Consider the following 14,309-nt stretch of genomic DNA (forward strand, 5'->3'; position numbering starts at 1 on the left):
AGTGGCCACAAATGTGCTTGCTCAGGAAGGAAAGAACACAGGAGGCACTTTCTCCTCAGACATCGGAGGCTGCCCATGGGAAGGCAGCACCCACTTTGAGGACTGGTCTCCTCTCTCAGCCCTTGCTGGAAACAGTCTCACAGACAGGCACAGAGGAGAGTTGTTAGGACTTAAATGTTTTAAACCATGTTCTTGTTTTGTCTTTCCCCATCCTTCCCTACTTTGGAGCGATTCTAACACCATCCCGTTTTGCATCTGTCACTCAAGAAACAACAAAGAAACAAACAAACAAACAAAAAAAACCCAAAACCCACTAGGTTGGGAAATTAACCGATGACATCACCACCCACACTAAGGCTCGCCAAGGTTAATGTCTTTACTGCGTGACGATTCCTCCAGACAGGATTCTGTTGCTTGGAAATAAGATTAGTTTTTGTCTCTAGTTTATATTCACACTCTTTCAAGTTCCCTTTATAACTAACACATACGCACATGCGTGCACGCACACACAAGCGTAAGTGTAATGTACACACTCAAGATCAGACCATACGAGTTGGTTGTTTAAAAAGACAGAAGGTGGCCTGGCAGGAAGGGTTAGGGGATAAAGGTACTTGCCACCAAGCCTGATGGTGTGAATTCAATTCCCTGCACCTACAGCATGGAAGGAGAGACTCAACTACTGCAAGCTGCCTTCTGAACTTGTATGTGTACCATGGCATGGGTGTGTGTGTGTGTGTGTGTGTGTGTGTGTATGTGTGTGTGTGTATATGTGTGTATGTGTACCATGGCATGGGTGTGTGTGTGTGTGTGTTTGTGTGTGTATGTGTGTGTGTATGTGTGTATGTGTGTGTGTATATGTGTGTGTATGTGTGTGTATGTGTGTGTGTATGTGTGTGTATGTGTGTGTGTATGTGTGTGTATGTGTGTGTGTATGTGTGTGTATGTGTGTGTGTGTATGTGTGTGTGTATGTGTGTGTATGTGTGTGTGTGTATGTGTGTGTATGTGTGTGTGTATGTGTGTGTATATGTGTGTGTGTGTATTTGCATGCACATATATACTTGCACACACACAAACGATAAAAATAAGTAAAAACATGTATTATATTTACCTGTGTGCTTGTATGTGCATGTGTATGTAGATACCCACAGAGGCCAGGAGAAGGCGTTGGATCCCCTGGAGCTGGTGTTAGTAGGCATTTGTGAGCCTAACATGAGTGTTAGGAGTTCAACTCAGGTCTTCTGCCAGGTACTTGATGCTCCTCCATGCCGGGCCTTGTCTCCAGCCCATACAAAAGGGTCCTAAAAGAAATAAAGGTCATCACATATCTTAGGTGGAAAACCATGTGAAGAGAAACCAGTGGCCTGCTCACTTCTTAGTATTCTAGGAACAAGAACTGAAAACAAGAGGGTTGGGTGTGTGACTCAGTTCTTGCATCACATGCCAGGGAGGCTGGGATTTTATCTCCGGCACTCTGAAAAACAGCCCAAGCCAACATTTTCCTGTGGTTGACGATGCAGGGCGACGGCTGTTCAGCTGTTCAGGTTCTTTCTTATTGTGCAGCAACACTTAGCCTCTTTAGCGGTGTGAGGCAGGGAGCTATGACTTTTGGTCCAGCAGTTCTCCTGGCGCAGCTTCCTCCCTGTTACCATACAGACTGTGAGCCATTGTCACCGCTAAGATGGAACAGCAGCAGTTATTGTCCCTGAATCTGTCAAGCATGGAGAACTACCATTGCAATCTGGGAGTGAGGCCACACCCCCTAGTACTGAAAGGATGTCACCACGGTGGAGAAAATGGGAGACAGATTGCATGGTCCAGCCTACCTCTGAGCAGATGCAAGGATCCAGGATTACCAAACAGGGCCTAAACCAAACAAAAAAAGGATCGACAACTACTTTTAGAAGTGATTTTACTACTCTGTGTTTAAAATGCATCTCTTGGTTGAGTGGAAAATATGTGCACATAATTTTTTTTTCACGAAAGGTTTTTTCTCTCTCCATGCCCTTACATAAGAATGTCTTTACACTGCCCCTACATAACATACACACTTTGGCTGAGGATAAAATTATTGGATTCTTTCTTCGTTGAAAATGTTTTTGTTGTGATTTCCCTGTTTAGCGTGGCTGAGGTATCTGAGACAGAAACTCCATTTCTCTGCTTATTACGAAGAGAGTTCCCTTGCATGGATGGATACTTACAGGACTTTCACGCAGCTCCTCGTAGTTCAAACCAGTTTTTAAAAAGTATCTATGAAGAAGTCAAACCGTGCTGGTTAACCTTTATTGCCACCTTAATTGCCTGGGAGATTAGGAAAGCATATGACCGGGTGTCTGTGAGGGTGTCCCAAGAAACAAAGCGTGAGAACTTTGGCTTAATTGATGGATTAATCCTCTCATGGACTTGCACTCCATGCTGGGAGATGTATATTGGGAAATGGTGAAAAGTAGGTAAAATGTGTCTGTCATAGTTTGGGTATGAAACGTCTCCATAGGCTCATGTGCCTGATGCAAGGTTCCCAGCTGGTAGCACTGTGTGGGAAGGTCATGGCCCCTTCAGAAGGTTTAGGGGGGCGTGTCTTACAAGAGGAAGTACATCCCAAGGGGCGTGGCTTGAAGTTTTATAGCTTCCACCCACTTCCTGTTCACAGGTGCAATGTGATGAGTCAGCTTCTGGCTCCTAGTCCCCTCTCGCCCCCCTTCCCTTGACTGTTGCCACGTCATACCCTCCCCCCAATCCTCTGGAACATTAAGCCAAAATAAACCCCTCCTTGCTTAAGTTGCTTTTTGTCAGTCAGGATAGTTTATTACAGCAACAGAAAAGAAACGCAGAGTCCTCTGGGAGAATAGCCGCTGCCACATACTCCTGCCCCCATGATGCTCTTCTCCAGTGCTTGGGGTCAAGTAGCCATGAACCGAAAACCCCAATGCTGTCTACACAAATGAAATCCTCCCTGCCTTAAATTGTTCTGTCAGTTTTTTGGTCTCAATGATACAAAAGAAAGGAGCATGCAGACCCTGGGTTACCTGAAACTTCCTCAGATTTATCGGCAGCTGTGTTCCATGCGGGTTTTCGCGCCCTTCCTCCTTGTAGCTGTCTCAGTGCTTTCCTTGGGAAGGTCAATAGGAGTGCTGCGATGCTCCCTCGCACGCGGCTTAGGAAATGAGGTGCATTTCACCTTGCCAGCCTGGCTTTCTTATTAGATGCCACATTAGGACCACGCCTAAGGCATTTCATAATTCCTTAATTCCTGAATCTAGTCCAAACTTCCTCACCCCAGATCAGTGTGCCCTCAAGGGAAACGCGTTGCTTGTCCCGCTCTGCCTCTCCCCTCTCCCCTGCTTTACCAGCCTTATTCCTGATACCAGCCGCAGACTCTCTGTGCCTTCTGGACTTGTCTCGTTGTTTCTTCTTGGAGCACTAGCTTTTCTTCCCCATCTGCATTTACTACAGAGTTGCGTGTGAAGTACGCAATCTACTTAAACACATTGGGAAATCTTAGGTCGATAGTTAGAAGTGAGCAGACTTGAAGCTCAGGGCTTCACCGTTTGTTCCTGGTAACACACTGATTTTGTAAGTGAAAAACAGGGACGGGTATTGAAAGGGGGGAACATCACTGTCACCCCTCCTTAATATTTTATAATCACCCTTAGACAGTACATTACAGGCAACAATGATTGTTGGGAGAAGAACAATTAGCCTCTCCCAAGGAGGAGCCCCTCATCAGCTGTCTAAGGTATCATGGTCAGGCCTGAAACCATGCACATGACAACAACAAAAAGTGGACTCAGCGGGTTGTATTTGTATATATTTGTACATACATGTGCATGCACATATACATGTATGCAATCATCATCATCATAATAATAATGAAACAACTTGAGAGTGGGAGGGGAACATGGGAGCGGGGGAGGGGAAAGTGATGTAATTCCATTTCGATTACAACTATACTTGGAAACCATTGAGAATACCAAAGGAAAGGGAGGAAGGTGGAGGCAGGAGGGCATCACTGAATTTCCTCTGGTTAAAGCACGACTATTTTTATAGACTTATTAACTTTTCTTTAATCCTTTACAATCTACGCTGCTACATGATTTTTTGTTTGGCCAAAAGAATGTGATCTGAGTCATCCAGCTCGCTGGGTAGGGACAGGGCTTTCTGAACTGCCAAGAGTATTTTAAGATCAACCACCTAGAAGGAAGCCTTCTGGGAAAAACAAAGAGTTCACTGTCCCCACCCAAATGGATCTGTGTGCTGAAACTGTCAACTTAACACAGCCTAGAATCTCTTCAGAAGGAGTCTCAATTGGGTAACTGCTCGGATCAGATTGACCTGTGGGCTTTTCTGTGTGAGGGCTGTCTTGATGGTTCACTGAGGTAGGAGGGCTAGCCTTTCCACAGTGGGCAGTTCCATTCCCTGGAGGGGTGGGTGGTCCTGGACTGCGTAAAAAAGCTTGGTAAGCAGGAGTCTGCACGGACCAGCAGGCAGATTTCCTTTGCAGCTTCTGTTTCGAGCTCCCGCCTTGACTTCCTCCAGTGACGGACCTTACCCTGTAAGCTGAAATCAACCCCTTTCTCTCTCTCTCCAGTTGCTTTTGTCAGAGTTCCTTATTGCAGCCACAGAAAGGAAGCTAGAACAGCCTGTCAGTCACCTAGACAGGCAAGTGCCCCTTGGGGAAAGCTGTCTGTTCCACAGACTTTAGAAAATCGTATAAAGGCAAACTGACATGGAGGACGGCATGGTGGCTTCTTTGGCCGTTGTGTCCTCAGACCCCACAAGTGTGCTTTTCCTTTCAGTGGGCCCAGTGGCCACTGTCCGCTTGTGAGGGTGGTGGTTTTGTTTTGTTTGTGCAATGGATCCTTTGGCCAGTGTCCACTCTATGAGTATGCCTGTGCTGTAATAACCTCTTCCCGTTTTCAACACTGTGCTCTATATCTGGTCTGAATTCATTGGCGGGCATCACAAGGAGGGGGGGGGGGAGGCTAGACCGAGGTCCTGGTGACAGTAAGAACAATTCCTACTGATGCAATCTGTACTGCTCCGTGTTCTATTATTAATGACACCAAGTTTGATTGTGTGGCTATGACAGTTATATTTGGGATCTCTGTCGTAATGCTCTATTCTTCTCCCTTTGAGATTAGCAGGTGATTTCAGGGGTGCTATTTGGCACTGAGCTTTTTATCTGTTTTTGAGATGGGGTCCCATGCAACCCAGGCTGACCCAGAGCTTCCTATATAGCAAAAGATAGCTCTGAAATTTTGACTTTCCTGTCTTCGTTAATGGAATGTTGGGATCACAGGAAGGCAGCACCCCACATTTATTCTGTATGGTGCTGGAGACCAAACCCACAAATCTGTGGGTGTTAGGCATGTGTTTGACCAACTGAGCCACACCCTGACCCACTGATGTGACTTTTGTCTTGTGTGTGTTTTTTTTCTTGTGTGTATGCATGTGCACTATGTATATGCAGTGGCCCACATAGCATCCCCTGGAACTGGAGTTACACATGGTTATCTGCTACCCTGTGGGTGCTGGGAACTGAATACATGCCCCCCACCCCCTAGAACAGCAGGTGACTCAGTGGTTCAGAGTCGTCTCTCCAATCCCCTACTGACGGATCACTCTGTAAAGCCCTCCTCTTTGAGATTTTGCTTCATATTCTTCGTAACTTTTGGATAACCAAAGTCTTCAAAAAAAATCTTTAATAGTTCTTTGAGGAATTCATACAGACTGTTTTGATCATTTTTGCACCCTCTTCTCAGATCCACTCCTCTTCCCTACTCACCCGCCTTGTGCCCCATCCCCCACCCTTGTTAAACCCATCAAGGCCAAGTTTTGCTGTCCAAATATTCTAGAATGTGTGGCCTTGCCCCGGAGAGTGGTTGGCTTATGGGGGCAATATTCTTAAAGATAACTGACTTTCCTTCTCCCAGAGGCTATCAGCTGCCCATAAGTCCTGTTCCAGAGGAGAGATGTCATGCTTAGCTCCCCTCTCCGAGCTGGGATCTGGTCCTCCTGGTGTTTTCACAGGTCTCGGACATGCTGTCATAACCACTGTGTGTTCATGGGTACAGCTTCTGTGCTGTGTCAAGATGAACACTTCCTGGTAGTCATTTGCTGCCTCTGGCTCTATGTATGTGCACAGTCTACCCCCCACCCCCTGTTTTCTCAGTAATTCCCGAGCCTTGGAAGGAAGGGTACATTAAATGTGCCATCTAGGCCTGAGCATGCTATGTCTCTCTTTTAAATCTTGGCCAGTTGTGCGTCTCTCTGCTAATCACTATCTGCTGCAAATAGACGCTTCCGTGTTGAGGGTTAAGGGATGCTCTGGCCCGTAAGTGTAAGGGTAAGTCACCGGGAGTGTGTTGAGAACCCTGTCTGTTTACCAGGATAATAGGAGGTTCTTCCTCAGGAGCCATGGCCTGTGAACCCCAAATTCTTGGTCCAGAGTATAGGCTTCATCTGGTGCAGCAGAGCAAACCTGAGTTTTAGGCCCACTCTTGCCTGCCATGTTGTTTCTTCTTGTCTTTGTGCAACTACAGCTGCTGTCGTCTTCACAAAGACTGGTTTTCCCTTCTGCTCTGTGTGAGGCACAGCCTCTCATTTGCACCCTTTGAGACGACTAAGTCCTCTTTTCAGTTTTTCCTTTAGCTTTTGGAGAGAGAGAGAGAGAGAGACAGAGAGAGAGAGAGAGAGAGAGACAGAGAGAGACAGAGACAGAGAGAGAGAGACAGAGAGAGAGACAGAGAGAGACAGACAGAGAGAGACAGAGACAGAGAAACAGAGACACAGAGAGAGACAGAGACACAGAGAGAGACAGAGACACAGAGACACAGAGACACAGAGACACAGAGACACAGAGACAAAGACAGAGAGATCTGGACATTCCCCTTCTCCATACTGGACAGCACTTGTTCCCAGGCTTGTCCGGAGTTGTTGATCCTTCTCTGCAAAGCTGTGACTACAGAGGACACTGAGGCTCACGGTGACAACTCTCGATTCCTTTAAGTGCTTGCCCAGTTCCCGACCCAGACCCATCTCTGGACACTGAGTCACGACCCACTCCCCACATCTAGCACTGCCCTTTTCTCTGTCCCACAAGGCTGGACTGGTCTCTTCTCCAGCCTCCCCTGCCTGGATCTCTGAAGCGTCTTCTGTAGAGCTGGCTGGTGCCACGGCATGTCCTGATGGTGTCTCCTCTTCCACCTCTCACCACTGTGCTGGGAACTCTAGAGACATTTATATAAAGGACAAATGTTGAGGAGGGACAAAGGGATGCTGGGGGTAGGGGTGGACAGAACACAAGTCTTGTTTACAAGCAGCTGCTTTGCTGTTTAACTGTTTAGTGGTCATGTCAGTACAGATTTGGGGTTTTGGAATCATGATCAGGCAGTTTGGAAGGGGTGAGGGTCCTTTTCTACCTCCTATTGTCACAGCTGGAGAGCATCAGGTCTGTCTCTCTGGCCCTCTCAATTCATTGTCCTCCCGTCTTCATCAGTGTTATGGTGGGAAGTTAAGAATTTCAGTGACTGACATCTATGCAGATATTTGCCTCTCTGGACCACATCTTGGTTAACTCAGGTTCTCTGAGAGAGATTGTAAGTGGTGAGCATGATGGACCACGGTCAGGAAAGAGCAGATGAGAGGCCAGACTGTTGGCTCTCTGAGAAGTAATGATGCCAAAGGCCTATTAAGCATTGCAGGTGGCCACTGAGCTGTGATGTAGGTTAGAAAGAGTTTTCAGGATAGGGCTAGGAAGAGAAAGCTTCTGGGGCCATTATGGTTGGTACAGGGGACAAGGATGTGGGAAGATGCTGAAAAGCCCGAGGAACCTGTCCTCAGAAGCATGGCTAGCCTGATGCCTGGTGAAGGTGGAACCCAAAGATCTTACATTTGTGTTCACAGGTTCAAGTCACCTTCGCTGCTGCTCCTCCTGCTGGTGGAAAGAGAGGTGATGACACAGTGGTCATCTGAAGGTGCCAGGTGACTCCAGGGATGCAGGAGCTGTAGATTTCAAACATGATTTCATTAAAGGCACTTGTAGGCAGATGTGGTGACTCGGAGAAAATTGCCCCCCCCCCCAGAAACAGTCAGCACACTTCTCAGCACCGCTCCCCCATGCCAGGAGAAGCCTCGTCCCCGTGGCCCTCAGCTCATCAGTTCTGTGTTCACAGGTTCCCCTCCGTTCAGAGCCCCTTGGGTCCCATGGCAAGATGGACATAGAGCCTGTCTGGTTTCAGGTACTCTCATGCCTAAATGTCTCAGAATCCTGTCAGAGGAAGTGTGTGTGTGTGTGTGTGTGTGTGTGTGTGTGTGTGTGTGTGTGTGTGTGTTGTCTCTGCAGCCATCATGGTACACAGATTAATGACCCACAGGAGGTAAGAAGGCAGCTTGGTTCAACAGGGCTCAGTAGATGGTGTTGGTTCAAAGACCAGAGAGTCTGATCCTGAGTAGTTTAGCTTATTTCAGTCCTATTTAAGCACAGCACAATTTGGTGAAAGTTTTTCCTGAAGGTAATGGGCTCAATCCCATTATGTGCACAAGAAAGCTTAAGATGTGACTATATCAAAACTCCACGTAAAGTACATGAGACAGTTTCCATAAAGATGGGTTTTATAGATTGACTGAGAAAAATAAGCTCACAACAATGGTGTATGTGTGTGTGTGTGTGTGTGTGTGTGTGTGTGTGTGTGTGTATGTGTGTGACATCCAGTGTGGTCTCCGCCCCACAGATGGAGCACAAGTCACCGGAAGTTCATGTGGCATGTTCCATAATGACAGGTTCTATAGGTTGCCTGAGAAAAACAAGCTCACTGTAATGGTCTGGGGGAACATCTGGTGTGGTTTCTGCTGCACAGATATTGCAGAGGTCAACAGGCTGTTAACCACCTCCACTCTCAGCCTTTTTGGCAGAAAGCAGTTATACACTTCCGCTCTTGAAGAGACAACCCTGTGTGTTTGACATTCCTGTCCCCCTGGTGCTTATCCATGAGTACAAAGACCTCCGTGCGTGTCTTGCATAGAAGTCAAATGTTAGTGCTTCTCCACTATTTCCATGTTGAAGCCAGGTCACCAATACCATAATTAAGAGCAGCCGTAGGAGGTTATAAGGTTGCGGGTAGAGAATAGAATTGACGCCCAACCAGTCTTGGAGCAATGCTGTACCACTGTATTTTTTAGCGCGTGCGTGTGTGTGTGTCTGTGTGTGTGGAGTCTGTTTGCTCCTTCCACCTTTATGTAGGCTCTTGGGATTGATCTCAGGGCACCAGGCTCGCAGCGCAAGCACCTCTACCTGCTGATCCCCCTCCCTGAACTTGCGTTTTGGTTTGGAAATGTAGGAGTTCCCCTAAAGCAGTGGTTCTCAGCCTTCCTGATACTGCGTCCACTGAAGACAGTTATTCATGTTGTGGTGACCCCCAACCATAAGGTTATTTTCTTTGTGACCTCATAACTGTAATTTTGCTACTGTTATGAATAGTAATGTAAACATCTGATATGCAGGATGGTTTTAGGCAACCCCTGTGAAAAAGTTGTTTGACCCTTAAAAGGGTGGGGACCCAGAGGTTGAGAATTGCTGCCCTAAGGGCTCATGTGTTTAGTCCCTGGCCATTGGGTGGCACTGTTTTGGGAGGTAGCGCCTGACTGGAGTAAATAGGGCACTGAAGGCACATCTTAGAAGCTTATTCTAGGCCTCGCTCTTCCTCTTTTATGTTTTCTGTTGGTCATGAGGTGAGCCCCTTGCCACATCCTCTTGTTGCCATGACATTCTGCTTCGCTGCAGACCCAGAGACAAAAGGTCCAGGCAGGGTGGACCGAACATTCTGACAAAACAAATCCTTCCTAGGGTTGTTTCTGTCAGTTATTTGGCCAAAATTATTATGCAAAAGCCACAATAACTAAAACAGGAAGGCCCAGTCAGCTAGACATTGTGGCACGTGTCTGAGGAACTGAATCCAGTGGAGCTGTTCGGAGCCAGCTGGCGTGTGAGGATGCTGGCAGACACCCTTAACTCTCTTCTTCTCCTCTGACGTCTTCCCTCTTCCCCAGGTTATTCCTCACTATTATAGACCTCCAGCCAGGCATGGGGTACATCCCTTTATATCTCAGCACTCAGGAGGCAGAGGGAGGTGGAGTCTTATGAATTCTATCCTAGCCTTGTCTACATAGTGAGGTCTGGTATCAAAACAGAGCAAGAAAACATAGGTGTTCACTTTCTCACTTTCCTGCCCCAGAGTATGGCTCGGGTTGCTTGGCCCACATAGTTCCTGAAACTCTCCCTACCTTGCCTTTAAAGTAACTGTGAGTTTTCAAGGTACAAAGAACACACACACACACACACACACACACACACACACACACACACACACACACACACCAGAGCAAACATCAGGAAAAATAATGAAGGATTTGTGTACTAAAGCAGACACTACCTGTTCATACATGTCTACTTAATCAAAAATAAGATTAAAAAGAAAAGCCACCGAGCATGGTGGTGCATGCCTTTAATCCCAGCACTCGGGAGGCAGCGGCAGGTGGATCGCTGTGAGTTTGAGGCCAGCCTGCTCTACAAAGTGAGTCCAGAACAGCCAAGGCTACACAGAGAAACCCTGTCTCAGGGGGAAAAAAAACCCTTTGCCTGAGAAACAGTGTTAGCAACATACACTTGCCAACAAAAAAGTTCAGACTATATTGGTTATGCTAATAAAGATGGAGACCAGCTGCAGAACAGAAAGATAGGCACAGGAAATGAATAAGCAACGGCCAGGAGAGAGAGCATCAGGGACCTTGTGGGTAATTGTTCAACCTAGGTCAGTACCAGAGAAACATAGTAACAAAACCAAAGCAGTGAGAATCCAGATGTTCCTCCTCCGCCTTGTTTTTTTCAGGGAGGGCTTTCCTCTCATACTCTGGCTTCTTTTCTCTTTCCCTCCTTCTCACCAAGATGGAATGAAGGCTTGGGCACGGGGCAGGCGGGCATTGCATTACATTCCTTTCCCTCTGTGTGAAACTCAACCGGAAAGAGACCTGGAATGCAGAAGTGTGGCCTCTCCCTTCCTCTCTGCCTGGGCTGGAGTGAGGAGCAGCTTAGGGAGTACTCTCCAGGAGGAGCAGCTTAGGGAGTACTCTCCAGGAGGAGCAGCTTAGGGAGTACTCTCCAGGAGGAGCAGCTTAGGGAGTACTCTCCAGGAGGTTCACTCTGACTGGGCCCTTTCAAGGTCAAGCCTCTTGGGCGTTTGGGTCTCTGTCTGTAAACCATTTGTCTTATTGTCCAGCTGACTCACAGCCTGCGCAAGAAGCAGCCCTGTTGCTTGGGCTCTCCAAAACCTACAGCTTGATTTTACAACAATAGGAAAAAGAGCTTTTTGATGGCACGTGCCCCCAGGAACAGGAGCGACAGGGCTAGGCGCTGCTGCTGAGAGAATAAATTGACTGGCCACTGTGAGCTGTAATTAAGCATGATTAAAATTTAAAGATATGGATTCCATATGGATTCCTGGGACAGCAATTCCTCTTTTGGAAGGATCTCCTCACCCACACGGACGTGTGTGTTCATTCAACGCTGTTTATAGCAATGAAATAGCTGGAAGCAACTCAGATGTTCTCTGAAGGCAGAACGAAAAGTGTTGTAGCTGCTTCAAACAATGGAGTGTCACATAGCTACAGTTATCATTTATCAATATAGATACGTTAAAAAATATTTAGTATTGGGCCTGGAAAGATAGCTTAGCCGTTAAGAGCACTTGCTGCTCTGCCAAAGGACTGGAGCTTGGCTCCCAGCACCCATGCAGGGCTGCTCGGCAACTTCTTGTACCTCCAGTTCCAGGGGACCCAACAGTCTATCCTGGACTCCACGAGCGCCAGCACGCATGTGTACATATGTGTACATTTACACACACATCCACGTAAATAAATAATAAACTAAATCTTAAAAATATTTAGTGAACAAAAGTAAAGAGTCAAAGAAAGCATACTGTATGGTGTCATTTAAATAAAAGTTGAAGAATTGCACGGAACCCTCATGAGTGTTGTGTTTGGTGCTGGGTGCCTGTGGTATACACAGAGCCAGATAGAGCCACTGTTGTCTTTTAAACACATAGGAGTTGAATGTATTTTGAAATTCTGAATTGTTCTGATTTTACAATCCTCTGGGCTATATATGATGGAGCATACTATTACGAAGGTAACGGGGAAACCAAACCTTATTCACATACATGAATATTCCAAAGTGAAATAATTAATATTCAAAAGTAAAATACAGCCACTGGAAGCAACGCGTATAAAGTCCATAAATAACTTTGTATCTGCTTAGATTTTGTTCTCAAGTAAGTGTCACAAATTTAAAGAATAAACAAAGAGAACTCCATTTGTATTTACATCTATTTTTTTTTAAATCTCAGAAGTTTGGGGGGCTCAAATTTGTGGATAAGAGGGTATACATCTAAGAATCATGCAGAGGGGTTGGGGCCTGGGCAGCTCAATAGCAGACACTCACTCGGCATGGAAAAGGCCCTTCGTTGGGTCCTGAGAATAATAAAGAATAAATAATAACCCTAATCAGACCGTGAACAATAACTGAAAGCACACGAATAAGAACAGCCCTTTCAGATTATGATGGCTGTCAGGCAGGAGTAGGAACCGGTCAGGATTGAGCTGTGTTTGTAATGACTTCTTCCCTCTATAAGGAAGTACCTGTGGCGAGATGCTAAGATTTAATAAAGATTAGTGGTGTGGACAAGAGCATATTATTCTTTACAGAATTCTGCATGTTTTTAAATGTGTCATAAGAAGAAGTATTGAGCCTTCACAGCATCTACCCCAGAGAGATAAAATGAGTTTTCCAATCACTCACCTAGTTGGTGATAGAACCAGAATTTAAATTCTATTTTTTTCTTAAATCCAACTCATTCCACTGGGAGAATTGAGATATTAACCTCTTGCAAATGAAGGTCTATGAATCAATGAATTAAATGTCAGTTATTTTCTCAGAAGAACCTACAGTGTAAATAACATGACAGAAACGAGCTCAGACTCACACGGCAGCAGAGCCCGGAGCCATGAGGGGTGCTTTTGTCCTGCTCCCCCAACCTTGTTCCCAGAAGCAGGAAGCTCACAGCCCTTCCTTGGCCCGTTTGTCTCTCAGAGTCACCTTACTTAATTGCTTGGAGCTTCAGTTAAACTAGTTCTTCATTCGTGTCTCCTGGCACGGAGAGTCTGTAGCTGACACCTCTGACCTTCGGGAACTTCCTCAAGCCTCCTTCTCCTCACCACCAGCAGACCTCCAAGAAAAGTCACGCTATGGGGCCACTTCCTTTATTGCACCCAACAATTTTATGCAAGTGATAAAAAAAAATGAACTTCAAGGGCAGAAAACATAAGACACTGGACATGCATTATGAGCAAGGCTTTGCATCGAGGGCTGTCTGTGCGTTGCTGGATGTACCGTCTCACTATTCCTGTGACCGTGTGTCATTCGTTATGGATGGAGGCCTGGAGACTTGTGTCTAATACAGGGCAGGACTCCAGCAGCCTCAGGGCCAAGCTCTCTCGTGATCACACGGGCAGTGGCAGGTGGTAAGAAGATGGAGAGGTTGAGAGAAACCATAGAAGTCTGAGCCTTCTCTTAGGGTATGGGTCCTGGTCTTGCTTCCTTCCACATGGGTAGGCTTCTCCTTTGCCCCCCAAACCCAGCATACTCTTGATTCCCCAGCACCCTGAATCAGGGACTCCCTAAGGAGCACGAGAAAATAAGCTCATTGACTACTTTTTTGTTTTGTTTTGTTTTGAGACCCTCGTGTTTGTGAGGCAAGTGCTCTTACCCATGGGACCGTCTTCCCAGCCTGCAAACAGCAGCCCTTCTTGCAAGAAGTACATTTACACTCGGGGAACATCGGGGTTCACGACAGGTTGACACGGTGACTAGAGTCTGAACACAGATGTGTGCAGCTCTGCTAGGTGTGGGAGGAGGTGGCCTGCTCTTTAAGCACTTATTTTAGTCAGTGTTACCAAGCCAGTGCCCGTGGCAGATTCAGTAAAGCAGATGCTGAAATGGGAGCTCATGTGTGAGTGATTTATTGACAAAGTGCTTCCTGGAGAAAGGAGGAAGGGGTGGGCACGCCGGGGAGAAAATGCCAAGCGAGAGTGGCTTTCGACGGAGCGTGCCAACCCTACCTGTTCTACCTTGACAACTGCCCAGACCAGAAAAGTGAAAGTTGAGACATGTTAGAAACAAAGGGAGACCAAAGCCAGGGAAGGATGGGGACAAGGGATCGTTAGGGACCCATGAGAAACCCGGCTGAGCTCTCATGAAGTC

The 14,309-nt window shown here is 46.7% G+C and overlaps 1 protein-coding gene across 3 annotated transcripts in view; it reads right to left on the reverse strand.

Moving 5' to 3' along the window:
* TLR5 (toll like receptor 5) overlaps positions 1 to 4,768 on the reverse strand; it is a 37,386-nt gene extending 32,618 nt beyond the window's left edge. For 2 of the 3 annotated variants that reach the window (XM_084752826.1, XM_084752821.1), the window contains exons 1-2: positions 3,025 to 3,142; positions 1,110 to 1,299 (exon numbers count right to left, since the gene is read on the reverse strand). The gene's annotated coding sequence lies outside the window, so the exon portion shown is untranslated. Of the gene's footprint in view, positions 1 to 1,109; positions 1,300 to 3,024; positions 3,143 to 4,724 lie in introns of those variants that run through there. The other variant, XM_084752824.1, reaches the window with a different exon arrangement.
* Between the last annotated feature and the right edge of the window lie 9,541 nt (positions 4,769 to 14,309).

This window comes from Acomys minous (assembly GCF_964271855.1).
Source record: "Acomys minous genome assembly, chromosome: 1".
Taxonomy (NCBI): domain Eukaryota; kingdom Metazoa; phylum Chordata; class Mammalia; order Rodentia; family Muridae; genus Acomys; species Acomys minous.